General features: G+C 46.3%; 1 long non-coding RNA gene across 1 annotated transcript in view; it reads left to right on the top strand.

The window, feature by feature from the left end:
- Window positions 1–78: 78 nt before the first annotated feature.
- Window positions 79–17,472, top strand: part of LOC308239128 — a 37,402-nt gene continuing 20,008 nt past the window's right edge. The window contains exons 1-2 of the long non-coding RNA XR_013959695.1: window positions 79–260; window positions 6,292–6,376. This is a non-coding gene — a long non-coding RNA (uncharacterized lncRNA). The remainder of the gene's footprint in view (window positions 261–6,291; window positions 6,377–17,472) is intronic.

The following is a 17,472-nucleotide window of genomic DNA, read 5'->3' as shown; positions in this document are numbered from 1 at the left end:
ACCCCTTCCACTTTCTCCACGCCGATAGGCTTGCCTTAGTGTCATTCACTTCGGTTTTCTGAAGCGGCCGGGGCCAGCGATTGGCGGGTGATGAAACCTCTGGTTGGAAACAGTTGCTCTGCGCCCCGCAGTGCGGACCCCTCAGCGCTGACTTGGGGGTGTTCTAGCGCGGTGTCCAGGCCAGAATTACTGGTACAGTGACCTGGAGATATTTGCTTCGCCTCTGGAAAAAGCTCAGGATTCGGTGCTTCTGAATTCAGGTTTTTTTACATTCTTTTTTTTTTTTTTAGAAATGGAAAAATGACTGACAGGATGACAAGCAAACACGACGACGCAGGTTCACAGTCCTAAGGCAAGCAGCCATATCTCCTCAGCGACAGAGAGGACTCGAGATTTTTCTTCTCAACAGCCAGGCCGTCCCTCAGGGTCCCACCTGACTTGAGATGCTTTAACTTGAGGGTGTGTGAGCTTCCTGTTGCCCATTGGGAGGAGACGGCCTGTTAGGGCAGTGGTCGGCAAACTCCTTAGTCCACAGAGCCAAATAGCAACAGCACGATTGGCATTTCTTTGGAGAGCCGCATTTTTTAAACTTAAAACTTCTTCTAACGCCACTTCTTCCAAATTAGAGTCGCCCAGGCCGTGGTATTTTGTGGAAGAGCCACACTCAAGGGGCCAAAGAGCTGCATGTGGCTCGCGAGCCGCAGTTTGCCGACCACGGTACAGTTAGTGTGTCCTGAGTCCTTCATGAATCGGGATCCCATAGTCCCCGTTGGGCCCGATGCCGGTCTAGGGGGCAATATCTGTCACCTGGGCAGTTTGAAGCCTGAATTATCACGGTCCATCTTCTCTCAGAGAATCGGGCAAAACAGAGTTTATTTCCTTTAAGCGTATCTCCCGTTTTTTTGTCATTATTTCTTCCTACTTGGCCCTGGAAGCGCCTCTCCGCAAACCAGGAATAAGGGAAAACCTAAACTTTCCTCTGAATTGAATGGGAAAAGAAAAAGAGCTCTCTCTCTCTCTCTCACTCTCTTTCTCTCTCTCTCCCTCCCTCCCTCCCACTGTCCCCAGCTACTCTTCGTTTTGACAGATATTTTTTTGGAGGGGAGGGGTCTTGAGGCTAAGTGAGTGGTGTCCTAAGTTGTCTTGAGACCCTACACCTGGGTGAACATGGAAAGATGTGGAATGCTCCTAGGGCCTAGGAACTAGTTCTGGCCCATTCTTTTTATTTACTTATTTTTATTATTTTTTTTTATTGATTTTTTACAGAGAGGAAGGGAGAGGGATAGAGAGTTAGACACATCGATGAGAGAGAAACATGGATCAGCTGCCTCCTGCACACCTCCTACTGGGGATGTGCCCGCAACCAAGGTCCATGCCCTTGACCGGAATCGAACCCGGGACCCTTCAGTCCGCAGGCCGATGCTCTATCCAGTGAGCCACACCGGTCAGGCCTATTTTTATTATTTTTATTGGATTTCAGAGAGGAAGGGAGAGAGAGAGAGAAGAAACATCAATGATGAGAGAGAATCATGGATCGGCTGCCTCCTGCACGCCCTGCACTGGGGATGGAGCCCACAACCTGGGCATGTGCCCTTGACCGGGAATCGAACCCGGGACCCTTCCGTCCGCCGGCCAAGGCCGACGCGCTATCCACTGAGCCAAACCAGCCAGGGCCTGGCCCCTTCTTTTTAAAAGGACACCGTTGTTCATTGACGTGGCTCCATATGGCATCAGCTGCTTAGGGCAGAGCGAGGACTGGCACCCAACGCTCCCGACATAGGTCTTCGGTACCCTCTGGGTCCCCTGGCCACGCTCCTTAGCAATGTAATTTGTGCTCTCATTGGGCGCACAAGAGGATGTTTCTTCAGCTGAAACGGAACTTCCTCCATTCCATCTCTAAGAGTCATTCCCCGCCTGACACCATCGGGAACAGGTAGACCAGCAAAGAGGCTGTTTTTTCCCCTGAAACAGCCCACCCTGAGCCCTTTTCCCCTCCTTCTTCCTGGTGTGTGCTTGCTGTGCTGTTCCTCACCCCCTCCCACCACTACCTGGAGTCCGTCTGTGATTCTGCCCTTTCCCGATTTACCTCCAAGAACTTCCGTGTCAGCAAAACAGGCCGGGACAGGCCTTTTTTTAATTGCGGACCAGAAGTTTCATTGCTAGCTTGACCCAGTGGCCAGATAAGTCTCTATGGAACGAGTACAAAACAAAACAAAACGTTTTAACATAAGTGTTAAAGGCACGCCTTAAAAGTAAATACCCATTGCATTTTGAAGTTATTTTTGACATGTTCCTACAAGCTAATGTCTTTTTAAAGCATGAGACTTTGTAAAACGCTGTGTAACAGGGAAACACGAGAATTCTCGTGATCCGTCCGCCATGTGTGAAAGGTAGTAGAGGCTGAGCAGCATGGCGTTCACTATGTACCAGGCATTGTTCGAAGCCAGTGGTCGGCAAACTCACTAGTCAACAGAGCCAAATACCAACAGGACAACGATTGAAATTTCTTTGGAGAGCCACATTTTTTAAACTTAAACTTCTTCTAACGCCACTTCTTCAAAATAGACTCGCCCAGGCCGTGGTATTTTGTGGAAGAGCCACACTCAAGGGGCCAAAGAGCCGCATGTGGCTCCCGAGCCGCAGTTTGCCGACCACAGCTCTAAGCCCTCATGGTAGAGTAGCTCAGTTGAGCACACAACACCCCTATGGGGGACTATTATTATCTCTGTGTGTTATCTCTATCAGGACACACAGGAGTTTAATTTGCCCATTTCACACTGCTGACAGGTATTGGAACCAGGATTGAGCCCAGTTGCCCTCCAGACCCATTCCCTCTGCCTTCCCAGTTTCTTTTCTTTTCTTTTTTAACATTTAAGGAACCATATTCTTTTTTTTTCTTTGTTGGTTTTTTTTTTTTTTGAAGTACACTTTTTTTCATTGATTTCAGAGAGGAAGGGAGAGAGAAACATCAATGATGAGAGAGAATCATTGACTGGCTGCCTCCTGCACACCCCCTCCTTGGGGGAGGGGGATCGAGCCCGCAACCCGGGCATGTGCCTTTGGCCCGAATCGAACCCAGGACCCTTTAGTCCATAGGCTGATGCTCTATGCACTGAGCCAACCCGGCTAGGGCCCAGTTTCTTTTTTTGAAGACGGTCCTCTGTGCCAGATGGATTCAGTTGGATCTTCTGGTGTGTGGTGCTGCCTGATTTGCCAGCTCCCTCCTCGCCTACTTCTTTGAAGTCTTCCACCTTCAGAATGGGGCCTCCCTCCAAGGGGCAATGTCAGACCCTTTCTAACTTAATTCCCAGACCTGGGCCCCAGCCTGTGATAGTCAGTCTCCCGGCCTGCCAACCCAGAACCATCTAGCTCCCTTCTTTTGTTCCTTCTTTGACTGTGGACCATCTTCTACGGTTCAGCTGCGGAGTGACACCCCCTTAATAAACATACACCTTGGGCGGCTTCCATAAAACATCTTCCTTCTCCTAAGCTTACACCCCACACAAGGACCTCTGCAGAGAGGGCCCTTATCTGCTACATTGAAACTTTATTCTCTATCACACATGACAGCCATGACTTCCTTTGCCATATCTATTCTGTGTCTTTAGCCATAACTCTTTTTATTTTTTATATATTTTATTGATTTTTTACAGAGAGGAAGGGAAAGGGATAGAGAGTTAGAAACATCCATGAGAGAGAAACATCGATCAGCTGCCTCCTGCACACCCCCTACTGGGGATGTGCCCTCAACCAAGGTACATGCCCTTGACCGGAATCGAACCTGGGACCCTTCAGTCCGCAGGCCTATGTTCTATCCACTGAGCCAAACCGGTCAGGGCTAGCCATAACTCTTTAAAAAAAAAAATACATTTTCATTGATTTCAGAGAGCGAGAGAGAGACATCAATGATGAGAGAGAATCATTGATGGGCTGCCTCCTGCATGCCTCCCACTGGGGGTGGAGCCCGAAACCCGGGCATGTGCCCTGACTGGGAATCAAACCATGACCACCTGGTTCATAGGTCAACGCTCAAGAGCCCGGCTAGCCATCACTCTTTAGCTTTCGCGGACTGAGCTGAGGCCACTGCCAGCCCATGCTAGAGCCCTTGCAGGGACTGAGCAGGAAAGGGACTACCTTCCAAGTGAAGGCTGCCCTCTGCTCTCCCACAATCACTCCTTTGGGCTGAGTTTAAGATGAACTTCCTAACGGGGAAACCCTGTAGAGCAGGAGGAGGGTGGCCCCGCGCTCCAGGAGGAAGGGACGTGGCTTGGTGAGTGCTTGGCGCTGACCCTGGGGCGTTGCCATGTCTTCCAGCGCAGGAAGGAGAATTCAGAAGAGGCTTAGAGTGAAGGGGATCCTAAGGAGGGGTGATTTGGTCGAAGATGCCTAGTTTAGTGCTGTAATTGTCTTATTTTATATATATATATATATATATATATATATATATATATATATACACACACACACACACACACACATATGTATATATATTTCTTGGAGTAAACATTTTTTTTAAATATATTTTATTGATTTTTTAGAGAGAGGAAGGGAGAGGGAGAGAGAGTTAGAAACATAGATGAGAGAGAAACATCGATCAGCTGCCTCCTGCACACCCCCTACTGGGGATGTACCCGCAACCAAGGTACATGCCCTTGACCGGAATCGAACCCGGGACCCTTCAGACTGCAGGCCGACACTCTATCCACAGAGCCACACCGGTCAGGGCTGGAGTAAACATTTTAAATAAACGACATCATTGTTTACTCTGAAAAAAAAAACCTAGACTAGCTTTGCCCTAGATCAGTGGTCAGCAAACTGCGGCTCGAGAGCCACGGTTTGCCACTCTGTTGACTAATGAGTTTGCAGACCACTGACCTAGACTCTCGATTCCAATAATTACAGGCTGTTGTTGTTCTTGTGATTGAGAAGCCCCTACAGATTAAAAGCACTTGACGCCTGGCAAACACATGCTATGCCCTCCACAGTTCTTTTTCGCGCTAAGTGATCGGCCAATGAACAGAGAGGAGATCCCGCCCTCCCCCAGTCCTGCTGGTTCCTATTACTGCTGCTGCTTTCCCGGGGAAAAATGAAGAGCAGAGCCCTGAGCCTTGGCTCACTTAGTGGAAAAGCCGCTGCATGTGCTCTCAGTACTTCTGGTCCCGTTTCATTGTGTCCAAGAGAATATTTCTGGACAGATTCAAGGATCTGTTGACACTTGTCATCTCCAGGGAGACCTCAGAGGGAGGTGGAGAATAGCGTGGGTCTAAGAGCACTTTTCACTCTATACCCCTTTGTGACTTTTTTTTTTTAATATATTTTATTGATTTTTTACAGAGAGGAAGGGAGAGGGATAGAGAGCCAGAAACATCGATGAGAGAGAAACATTGATTAGCTGCCTCCTGCACACCCTCCACTGGGGATGTGCCCGCAACCAAGGTACATGCCCTTGACCGGAATCGAACCTGGGACCCTTCAGTCCGCAGGCCGACGCTCTATCCACTGAGCCAAACCGGTTTCGGCCCCCTTTGTGACTTTTGAATATTGAACTATGTGAATATATTACCTTTTTTTTTAATGAAAGAGAATAGCAAAAACGTAAACTCAAATCATCTGCTGAACTGAAAGCTGACATGATTGGAAAGGGAAATAATTCCCCCCCCACTCACACCCCACCGCCACTTTTTAATCATCTGTGTCAGCTGCATTTTGTCCTCTTTTAACTTCTTTTTTTCTTTATGATATAAAAGTCACACAACACTCAGTACCTCCAGGGATGTAACGGGGACCTGAAATGTCCCTGGTTGATGATAAGGATTCCTGGTACATAAAATGGGGGAGCAAAAAATAAAATGAGGGAGCAGCTTCCACTCCCAATGTGACATGGCCTCACACACTGCCGATCAAGACTTCCTGCCATTCTCCCTGCTTCCCCGCAGCTCCCCAGGCCTGTTCCCCCTTTTCTGCCCTCCTCTCCTCTGGTAGTAATTAAAGAAGAGGCGGGGACCCCAGCGGGTCTGCCTTTCTCCCTGTTTCCCTTCCTTTGTATCCACCTTTGCCGGGGGTGGCTCCTTTAGAGAGTCAACCCTGCTCATCATAGAGGCTCAGGGGTGACCTTGACTCGCGTCCCGAGATGCAGTTTTCAAACACAGGCCTTGATGGATTCCTGCAGCTCTCCTCCTGCTCTTTGCGGCTTCTCTTGCTGCTCACACTGAGTGACTTGCACACAGACTGCCTTATTTCTGCCTACACCCTGCTCCTTCACGAGTGGCAATCTTCCTTTCTTTTTCCCAGGGTGCACCGCAGACAGGATTGAAGCTCATTTGATACTCCAAATATTATCTCCAAGCACAGTTATGGAGCTTCTTCCATTTACCAGGTACTGTTCTGGAAACTTGAGATACTGCAGGGACTGGGGTACCTATTCTTATGGAGCTTACATTCTTTTTTAAAAATAGATATTTTTTTATTGATTTCAGAGAGGAAGAGAGAGGGAGAGAGAGAGAAACATCAATGATGAGAGAGAATCATTGATCGGCTGCCTGGAGCTTACATTCTAATGGGGCAGGAATCCACAAATCAGAAAATACCAGGTAGTGACAAGTATCATGATGATGGGAGCATAATTTCAGTTGAATGGGCAGGGAAGGCCTCTCTGAGGAGGTGACATTTAAGTAGAAGCAGGAACGACACAAAGGAGGCAGCTATGTGTATATCTACACACAAGTTCCAAGAGAAGATGGCAGATGGCATGCATGCAACTCATTTTGCTCCATTCCCAAACTGCACTAAACATAGATTTTCTTTCTTTTTTTTTTATAAGTCATAAACTCAGAAGGAAATGTTAACTTAAATCCCTCTATAATTTGAAATTTGATTTTCTTAGAGTAGTGGTGAATAATCATTTTTGCATTATCCAAGCCTTTGAGTTCTTCTTTAAAAAAAAATTTTTTTTTATTGATTTTAAAGAGGAAGGGAGAGGGGGAGAGAGAGAGAAACATCAATGATGAAAGAGAATCATCCATCCGCTGCCTCCTGCAGGCCCCACACTGGGGAATGAGCCCACAACCCAGGCATGTGCCCTGACCAGGAATCGAACTGTGACCTCCTGGTTCATAGGTCGATGCTCAAACACTGAGCCATGCTGGCCAGGCAAAGCCTTTGAGTTCTAATGCAATCTTTAGGCATCTCAGGAAAATGCACATTCCACATATACAGTCGTCATATAATTTTGGAGGCCCACAGACCCCATTCAAGGTAGGAGTGCATCTTTTCTCATGTTTGGCCTTAGACAGGGGTGGGCAAACTTTTTGATTCGAGGGCCACAATGGGTTCTTAAACTGGACCAGAGGGCCGGAACAAAAGCATGGATGGAGTGTTTGTGTGAACTAATATAAATTCAAAGTAAAGGAGCGGAGGGGAGAGCAAGAGAACCGGATGGAACAGCCGGATCCGGCCCGCGGCTACCTTAGCATCTAAACTCAGATTTCCCTCTGGGAGCCAGGCTATTGTCCACTAGCCCACCTTGCGTTCAAAATGCTCTTTTCTTTTTACTCAGAAACTCTAATTTTTCCCTGACCGGTTTGGCTCAGTGGATAGGGTGTCGGCCTGTGGACTCAGGGGTCCCGGGTTCGATTCTGGTCGAGGGCATGTACCTTGCGGGCACATACCCAGTGGGGAGTGTGTAGGAGGCAGCTGATGGATGTTTCTCTCTCATCGATGTTTCCAACTCTCTATCCCTCTCCCTTCCTCTCTGAAAAAATCAATAAAATATATTTTTTTAAAAAAAGAAACTCTAATTTTATTAAAACTCACAAGGAAATATAAGGGGACTTGGGCTTCCCAGCCAAGATGTGCTATCAGGAACTAGATTTACATGTCCACACAAAACAAAGCAAAACAGACGAGGTACAAGAAACAAGGGTTTTTAAGACATTAGCTATCAGGAGACAAAGGACCATAATGCTTGAGCACAGGAAGCATGAGCTAAGCCAGGGGTGGGCAAACTTTTTGACTCGAGGGCCACAATGGGTTCTTAAACTGGACCGGAGGGCCGGAACAAAAGCATGGATGGAGTGTTTGTGTGAACTAATATAAATTCAAAGTAAAGGAGCGGAGGGGAGAGCAAGAGAACCGGATAGAACAGCCGGATTCGGCGCGCGGGCCATAGTTTGCCCACGGCTGAAGCACTGCTGTTGCCCAGCTTACTTCCTGGATTGTGTGTCCAAGCTTCAGTTCCGCAGGGAGGGGGCAAAGGGGTAAATAGGGAAAGCCTAGCAATCTCCCTGAATTGAGGAGCTGGAACTGGGAGTCCAGACAAGGCAAGGGGGCTGGAGATAGCAAGACAGAGTACCAGAGGGAAGAGAACATGAGCCACAGAAGGGGAAAAAGTGAAGATCTTGACTTCATAAATATTAAAAAGTCTCTTCTTTGAAATGGTTAGGAAAATGAGAAAATCCACAAATTGGGACAGAGTATTTGTAAATCACACATCTGGCACAAGTACTGGTATAAGTAACACCCCTTGTACCAGAATATGTAATGAATGTTGAACATTCAATAATAATAAATAAATAACACAATTTAAAAAAATATTTTATTGATTTTTTACAGAGAGAGAGAGAGATAGAGAGTTAGAAACATCGATGAGAGAGAAACATTGATCAGCTGCCTCCTGCACGCACACAACCCCCCCAATGGGGATGTACCCGCAACCAAGGTACATGCCCTTGACCAGAATCGAACCTGGGACCCTTCAGTCCACAGGCCGACGCTCTATCCACTGAGCCAAACCGGTTACGGCAACCCAATTTTTTTAAAAAATATATTTTATTGATTTTTTACAGAGAGGAAGGGAGAGGAATAGAGAGTTAGAAACATCAATGAGAGAGAAACATCGATCAGCTGCCTCCTGCACACCTCCTACTGGGAATGTGCCCCCAACCAAGGTACATGCCCTTGACCGGAATCGAACCTGGGACCTTTCAGTCTGCAGGCCAACGCTCTATCCACTGAGCCAAACCGGTTACGGCAACCCAACTTTTTTAATGGGCAAAAATTTCAGAGGCAGTTGACCAAGGAAAATATACAGATGGCAAATAAGCACATGACAAGAGGCTCAATATCATTAATCTCAAAAATGATTTTGCTTGAGTGAAAGAAGCCAGACAAAAGAGTACATAATTTATTATTCCATTTATATGAAATTCTAGTAAATGCAAACTAATAGAAAAATGAATAACAGTTTGATGACCTGGGAATGGGGGAGAGGGTAGGGAGAGGTGGTAGTGATTTCAAAGGGCCTGAGGAAACTTTAAAAAGTAGCAAATATGTTCATTATCTTTATTGTTCTATGGCTTCACAGATGCAAATGTACGTCAAACCTTATCAAATTGTGCCCTACACTCTAAATATGTGAAGCTTAGCCAAAACTGGTTTGGCTCAGTGGATAGAGCGTCAGCCTGCGGACTGAAAGGTCCCAGGTTCAATTCCGGTCAAGGGCATGTAACTTGGTTGTGGGCACATCCCCAGTAGAAGGTGTGCAAAAGGCAGCGGATCGATGTTTCTCTCTCATCGATGTTTCTAACTCTCTATCCCTCTTCCTTCCTCTCTGTAAAAAAATCAATAAAATATATTTTAAAAAATAAATAAATAAATAAATAAATAAATAAATAAATAAATAAATATGTGAAGCTTAGCATGTCAATTATGCCTAATAAGCCTGTTGCTTTTAAAATTGCACGAGTTTGCTTATTTTGTGACGGAGCATCCTGTGATGATGGTAGGGCTCTTCAACCATTTATTCCCAACTCATTTATGTTGTTCAGCACACTTGCATTTTATCCTCTGATTTTTAAAAAAAATGATAGTGAACATGATTCACAATTCAAAGCGTATATAGTGAAAAACCTCTCACGTCCTTCCAGCACCCCTCTCAAAGCAGTTAATATAACTAAGTTTTCTAAGTGCACTTCCAAAGACATTCCAGGTTTTATTACAAGAAACACACTACTAAGATGCATTTATTTATTTTTTAATATATTTTTATTAATTTCAGAGAGGGAGGAAGGAAGAGGGGGAGAGAGATAGAAACATCAATGATGAGAGAGAATTAGTGATTGGCTGCCTTCTGGGGATCAAGCCCGCAATCCAGGCATGTGCCCTTGACTGGGATCGAACCTGGGCCCCTTTAGTCCACAGGTCGATGCTCTATCCAAGGGTCCTCAAACTTTTTAAACAGGGGGCCAGTTCACTGTCCCTCAGACCGTTGGAGAGCCGGACTATGGTTTAAAAAAAACAACTATGAACAAATTCCTATGCGCACTGCGGGCCCGGGACGCGTCGGCTGCTAAGCAGGACAGGCAGCAGCACCCGGCGGGCCAGATAAATGTCCTCAGCGGGCCGCATGTGGCCCGCGGGCCGTAGTTTGAGGACACCTGCTCTATCCTCTGAGCCAAACCGGCTAGGGCTAAGATGGATTTAGAGTGTGCTTCTACTTTATCTGTTGGCTGAAAGATTGCAGAATCAGGACGTGTTCGTTATCAGACAGACTGATCCAGTTCTTCTAAAGCTATGTCATCGGGACAGCTGCTCTCCCCTAAATATTTGAGCATCCATCTCCTGTTTCTCTCACACTGACTACTCAGCACTTACGGCTCTTAGTGCCTATGATCTCCAAGTGGGTAGAACCATTTCATACGAACTGTTGTTTTCTCGCCTTCAAAGTGATTGCTTTCCCTCCTTGGAATGTCTATGACTCAATGGCTGTGCTATTCAGTGTTCAATTGGCTCTTATCATTAGTTAATATTTGTCTGTTGGTATATGGATCACATGTCCCTAAGTAGACTCCATGTGGCTTTACTGGAGGTAGAGACTTGGCCTTCGACTTTGTTCCCCACTGCACAGTTATGGAGGCTCAAATAACAGCTGGTTAAAGATTTGCTGCATTAAAACTACCCAACAGCCCTAGCTGGTTTGGCTCAGTGGATAGAGCCTCAGCCTGAGGACTGAAAGGTCCCGGGTTCGATTCCAGTCAAGGGCACATGCCTGGGTTGCAGGCTCAATCCCCAATAGGGGGCATGCAGGAGGCAACTGATCAAGGATTCTCTCTCATCATGGATGTTTCTATCTCTCTCTCCCTCTCCTTTCCTCTCTGAAATCAATAAAAAATATATATTAAAAAAACAAACAAACAACCCTGCCTTCTTAAAAAATAAAATAAAATAAAATAAAACTACCCAACAGGCCATCAAAGTCCCCTCCAGCTGTAAATCAAATCCCATTGAATAGATTAGGAGAATTTGCTACAGAATGAGCTTCAACATGATTTAGCCAAATTAGCTCATCACCACTGAATGTACTTTTAGGATAACTGCAGGTTTCTGTTTATTAGAGCTTCTTAAAAGTAGGCCACACCCTGAATGTTGGTGGTCCAAAATAGATCTTGCCCCTGGCACTCCGATGGCGTCTCTGCCATGCTGGCATGTTACGCAATAATCCCTAACCAGCCAACCAGAAGTGCCTCCATCCTGAGAACTCCTTGGTATTTTAATTGAGTTCTTATCGTTTTAGTGAGCAGGAGAATGATTCCTTTACGTGTTTCTTCTCCTTACTTGGTGTAGACGCTAGGAGAACTGTGGGTAGAGGCAGTACCATCACAACCAAAGCCCGCGAGGCATGGCATCATCCGCTTTGGGTCCCAACCTGCACTTGGCCTTCCCTGGTCATCTGATCCCTGCCAGTTTCTGAACCTCCTCTACAGTAAAAAATCCTGACTCTCACCTTTTCTGGTTTTCTCCGCTCTGAGACTCCTCCTTCATTCCTGATGGCCATAGTTGCTTAGACCAAAAAATGGCAGGCGTTCTACTAGACTTGAAGACACCCTGTGCCACACAATGGCGACAGCCTTTACTCAGGCCAACCTCCCCCCAAAGGAAACTCGCCTTGAGTTAGTTTCTTTCTCCAAATTTTGACTCCCCTTCAAAATGGGCCTGCTTTTGTTCATTCTCTACAAACATCGTGTGTTGTCTTTTGCCTTGTGTGTATCATTAGTAGTTGTCTGTGGTGGGGTCAGTCTGTTCGGCATTGACTCAGCCATAGTGGAAGTGGAACTCCCTCTCAGTTGAATCTTGAGCAGAGAATTAAAAAGACTGGGAAGTCCTAGCCAGTTTTGCTCAGTGGATACAGCGTCCACCCCACAGACTGAAGGGTTCCAGGTTCGATTCCGGTCAAGGGCACGTACCTTGGTTGCAGGCTCCATCCCCTGTCCTGGTCGGGTTGCGTGCGGGAGGCAGCCAATCTGTGTGTCTTTCTCACATCCATGTTTCTTTCTGTGTGTCTTTCCCCATCCCTTCTACCCTCTCTAAAAATCATGGAAAAATATCCTTGGGCCCTAACCGGTGTGGCTTAGTGGATAGAGTGTCGGCCTGCGGACTGAATGGTCCCAGGGTCGATTCCGGTCAAGGGCATGTACATTGGTTGCGGGCACATCCCCAGTAGAGGGTGTGCAGGAGGCAGCTGATCGATGTTTCTCTCTCATCGATGTTTCTAACTCTCTATCCCTCTCCTTTCCTCTCTGTAAATAATCAATAAAATATATTTTTTAAAAAGTAAGAAAAAATATCCTTGGGTCAGGATTAAAAACAAAAAAAGAGTATGGACACGGAGCTTATTATATTATGTAAAGTATAATAAGTAAAAGATGCTTCTAAGACTATGTTATTTAAAAAAAAAAGACTGGGAAGAGCCATGACTGATTTGTTGCAGAAATAATGTTCTCATAGGGGAGGGTGAGGGTAAGGGGGAGAGATCAACCAAAGGACTTGTATGCATGCATATAAGCCTAACCAGTGGTCACGGACAACAGGGGGGTGGGGGCATGCATGGGGAGGGGTTTGGGATGGGAATGGGGGGATGAGGACAAATATGTGATACCTTAATCAATAAAGAAATTAATAAAATAAAAAATAAAAAATAATAATGTTCTCAGGAGATAGTTCAACCAACTCCCCAAGCCTCCAAGTTCTTGTCTTTTTGGAATCTGGCCCTTGATACTTCCCTTTGATCACGTGCGCTCCCTCATATTCTTTCAATAGGTCCCCTTTTCTGAGTTCCAACCAGAACAGGTTCATGTAGTTTACAACTAAAGGTGATGCTGTCGCGCTTGTCTGCCCAATTAGACTTTTTTTAAAAAATATATTTTTACTGATTTTTTACAGAGAGGAAGGGAGAGGGATAGAGAGCCAGAAACATCAATGGGAGAGAAACATCGATCAGCTGCCTCCTGCACACCCCCTACTGGGGATGTGCCTGCAACCAAGGTACATGCCCTTAACCAGAATCGAACCCGGGACCCTTCAGTCCACAGGCCGACGCTCTATCCACTGAGCCAAACCGGTCAGGGCCCAATTAGACTTTTGGACACGTTGAGGGCAGGTGTTCTGTCCTTTTACCTTGATGTCCCAGCGCCCCTCAGCCCTTTCTGCTTTCCTCTTCTGGCCACCAAGGCAGCCCCCTACCCTGGGGGAGCACTGAGAATACAACACAAATAGGCGCTAACAAACTTGACCTTGAGAATCTGCCTCTAAGTTGGGTGTAGGATTGGCATTAATGAAACGATCGTGGCTAATCCAAAGCAGAATATGATCGAGGATCTCATTGGGGGTCCAATGATAAAGACTCTGTGAAGTCCAGAAGTGGAAAAGATCAGAGTGGGTCGGGGATTTGCCTGGAGGAGTTTCTTGGAGACGAGAACTTAGCCTGAGCTGTGAGGACATGGATAAGCAGAGGTAGGGGAGTAGCAGGGCTGTTACTCATCAGTCTCACTACACCATGCTTTTGAAAAGTCACACTTTTTAAATTTATATATTGGCATAGCAGCTATTCAAACGGGAATAAAAAGAAGAAGCATCAGTGTAAAGCTATCCTGAGACAGGAAGATAAAACCAGCAAACTATATGATAGATAATCAGTTTTGCTCGAAAGCTACGGGACAAGCTGTACTTCATATTGAGTGCTGTATATAGCATTTTATTTTATTTTAAATATATTTTTATTGATTTCAGAGAGGAAGGAAGAGGGAGAGAAAGATAGAAACATCAATGATGAGAGAGAATCATGGATCAGCTGCCTCCTGCACGCCCCCTACTGGGGATCGAGCCCACAACCCCGGCATGTGCCCTTTACCAGAATCGAACCTGGGACCTTTCAGTCTGCAGGCCGACGCTCTATCCACTGAGCCAAACCGGCTAGGGCTGTATATAGCTTTTTAAAAAATGAACACAACTGATCAAGTAGGGAAATCGCTTTCCATCACCGATGGCCTCAGGCTTGAAGGTCAGAAAGCATGTGTGACATGACCACATTTCAGGGTGTAGTCCATGGCATTAGCCAGCTCCTCCTTCGGACATGGTTTAAAAGGATGAAAAGAAGAGAGAAGGGCCGAATTCTAGGAGCTAACATTTGCCAGTGTGCCTAGAATGGGAAGATAAGTAAAGCCCAGGAAATATGGGCAGGGAGGGCTACAGGGAAGATTGTTGCTCAGGGAGAAGAGGCAAGAAGCTGGAAGAAAAAACTGCAAGGTTGCGGGCAAGAATTAAACTCAGCAGGCAAGGTTTTACTGCTGTTCTGAAATGCTACAGGGCTGCAGTGTTAACCCTTTCTTTGCCAGAAGTATCCAGTTCAGTCTGTTTATTTAAATTAATAGGTTTGGCTCAGTGGATAGAGCGTCGGCCTGTGGACTGAAGGGTCCCAGGTTCGATTCCAGTCAAGGGCATGTACCTTGGTTGTGGGCACATCCCCAGTGGGAGGTGTGCAGGAGGCAGCTGATCGATGTTTCTCTCTCATCAATGTTTCTAGCTCTCTATCCCTCTCCCTTCCTCTCTGTAAAACATCAATAAAATATATTTAAAAAATAAAAAAATAAAATAAATTCTTAGGAATAGGAAAGGGGTTTGCTTTATTATTATTATCACTTGAGGATATTTTTTCCATTGGCTTTTTAGAGAGTGGAAGAGAGGGAAGAGGAGGAGAGAGACAGAAACATCGATGTGAGAGAGAGACATCGATTGGTTGCCTCCCACTTATGTCGGGGCCAGGATCAAACCTGTAGCCAGGGTATGTGCCCTTGACCAGGAATCGAACCCAAGGCCCTTCCATCTGCTGGCCTGATGCTCTAACCACAGTGCTAACCAGCCAGGGCAGGGTTTGCTTTAGCACACAGTTGACTTTCTACCCCACATTATATAAAATAAAACTTTGGGAAGAAAGCTACTTAAAAAGAGCCCTTTAGCCCTAACCAGTTTGGCTCAGTGGATAGAGCGTCAGCCTGCGGACTGAAGGGTCCCAGGTTCAATTCCGGTCAAGGGCGTGTACCTTGGTTGCGGGCACATCCCCAGTGGGGAGTGTGCAAGAGGCAGCTGAATCGATGTTTCTCTCTCATCGATGTTTCTCACTCTATCCCTCTCCTTTCCTCTCTGCAAAAAATCAATAAAATACATTAAAAAAAAAAAAGAGCCCTTTAATCCTTCTTTTTCCTCAGTCTCACTGTAGAACAATTGAGGAACTCTCCCGTTCTTTTTGTTCAGATATTTAGCTGCAAATGCTACAGATACAGACCACGAGTGCAGCACTCATGAACATGGTCTGCAGCCAAATTTATTTCCAAAGAGGAAGTGGAAGAGAGCCTTGGAGACAAGAAAGACCTGTTTGGTGTTGGTTGCCGAGGGCAGAGGGTAGGAATTTCAATACCTGAGGAGGAAGTAGAATAGAAGTTGGGGGCGGGGAGGGCGAGCAGCTTCCCTGTGGGACTGAAAGTGTGGCGCTGAGAATCAGCAGTGTAAGAAAGAACAAAAGCTTTGGAAGAAGCAGGCTGTCGTGAAGAGTCAAAAGGGCGTACGTACCAAGCAGGTGGGACTGACGACAAGGCTGAGGGTGGAAGGGGGTCCCTCCGACTCTGCAAGGAGAAAAACGCTGCCATGGCTGGCAGCAACCTCGGGTCATTCCGAAGGCTCAAATGAAGGAGAAATTGGCTCCCCCGTGTAATCGGGCAATTGAACATTCGTGGTGCTATGTGTGAGCATTGAGGCTGCCTCTGAATCAGAATTATACAGAGGGTGGCCTGGTCTTCGGAATCATGCTTCATGTGGTAACTGGATGCCTGAGATAGGTAATTTTCCTAGGATCAGCATAGAGGGTAAAGAAAGATAGAACACGTCCCCCAAAGGTTATGCAGGTGATGGTGATGAGGAAGGTACATCTGTAACACACTAAAATATATACATGCCAGAAATGCTTCCTATGAAATTGTATCTGCTTTTTAAGAATTGCAACAGCCCTGACCGGTTTGGCTCAGTGGATAGAGCGTCAGCCTGTGGACTGAAGGGTCCCAGCTTCGATTCCGGTCAAGGGCATGTACCTTGGTTGTGGGCACATCCCCAGTAGGCGGTGTGCAGGAGGCAGCTGATCGATGTTTCTAACTCTCTATCCCTCTCTCTTCCTCTCTGTAAAAAAAAATCAATAAAATATATTTTTTTAAAAAAGAATTGCAACAAAAAACACATAACAAAATCTACCACCTGAATCCTTTGTTAAAATATTTTTTATTAATTTCAGAGAGAAAGGGAGAAGGAGATAGAGATAGAAACATCACTGATAAGAGAGAGAATCCTTGATTGGTTGCCTCCTGCACACCCACCCCCTACTAGTAATGGAGCCCACAACCCGGGCATGTGCCCTGACCAGGAATCGAACCGTGACCTCCTGGTTCATAGGTGGACACTCAACCACTGAGCCACACCAGCAGGGATACCACCGGAATCATTTTGAAATGTACCGTTCAGTGACAATAAGTACATTCACATTGTTGTGCTATCGTGTGTCTGCTTTTTAAGAGTTCACGAGGCGCTCTAGCTGGTTTGGCTCAGTGGATAGAGCGTCAGCCTGCGGACTGAAGGGTCCCAGGTTGGATTCCAGTCAAGGGCATGTACCTTTGTTGCTGGCACATCCCCAGTATGGGGTGCAGGAGGCAGCTGATCTATGTTTCTAACTTTCTATCCCTCTCCCTTCCTGTCTGTAGAAATCAATAAAATATATTTTTAAAAAAAGTTCACGAAGCCCTTCGGGATTTTGTGGTTCATCTGGTCGTTATTGAGAACATTAATGAAGGCTGCTGAGGAGGTTGGGAATGCCTGCAGTGGGAGCAGTTCTAGTTAGCAGATGACTGGCTGTGATTCTCATGCTGCTGTTTTCCCCTGGCCTGGTCGGGGCTTGTTATTAGCCCAGTGTTGGGCCCTGGCAGCATGACTGTGCAGCTCAGGGCAGGTTATCTGAGAGGCAGGATCATAGAGGAGTTGAGAGCCTGGGTCTGGAGCCAGACTGCAGGGCTCCGAACTGAGGCCGTGTCACTTACAGGCTGCACGACCCTGAGAAGCTGCTTAACCTTCTGTGTATGTTGCCTCTTGTTTAAAATGAAGGTA

The sequence above is a fragment of the Plecotus auritus genome (assembly GCF_963455305.1).
Source record: "Plecotus auritus genome assembly, chromosome: 15".
Taxonomy (NCBI): Eukaryota; Metazoa; Chordata; class Mammalia; order Chiroptera; family Vespertilionidae; genus Plecotus; species Plecotus auritus.
Note: the sequence above shows the minus strand (reverse complement) of the source record. Positions and strands in the feature narration are given on the sequence as shown.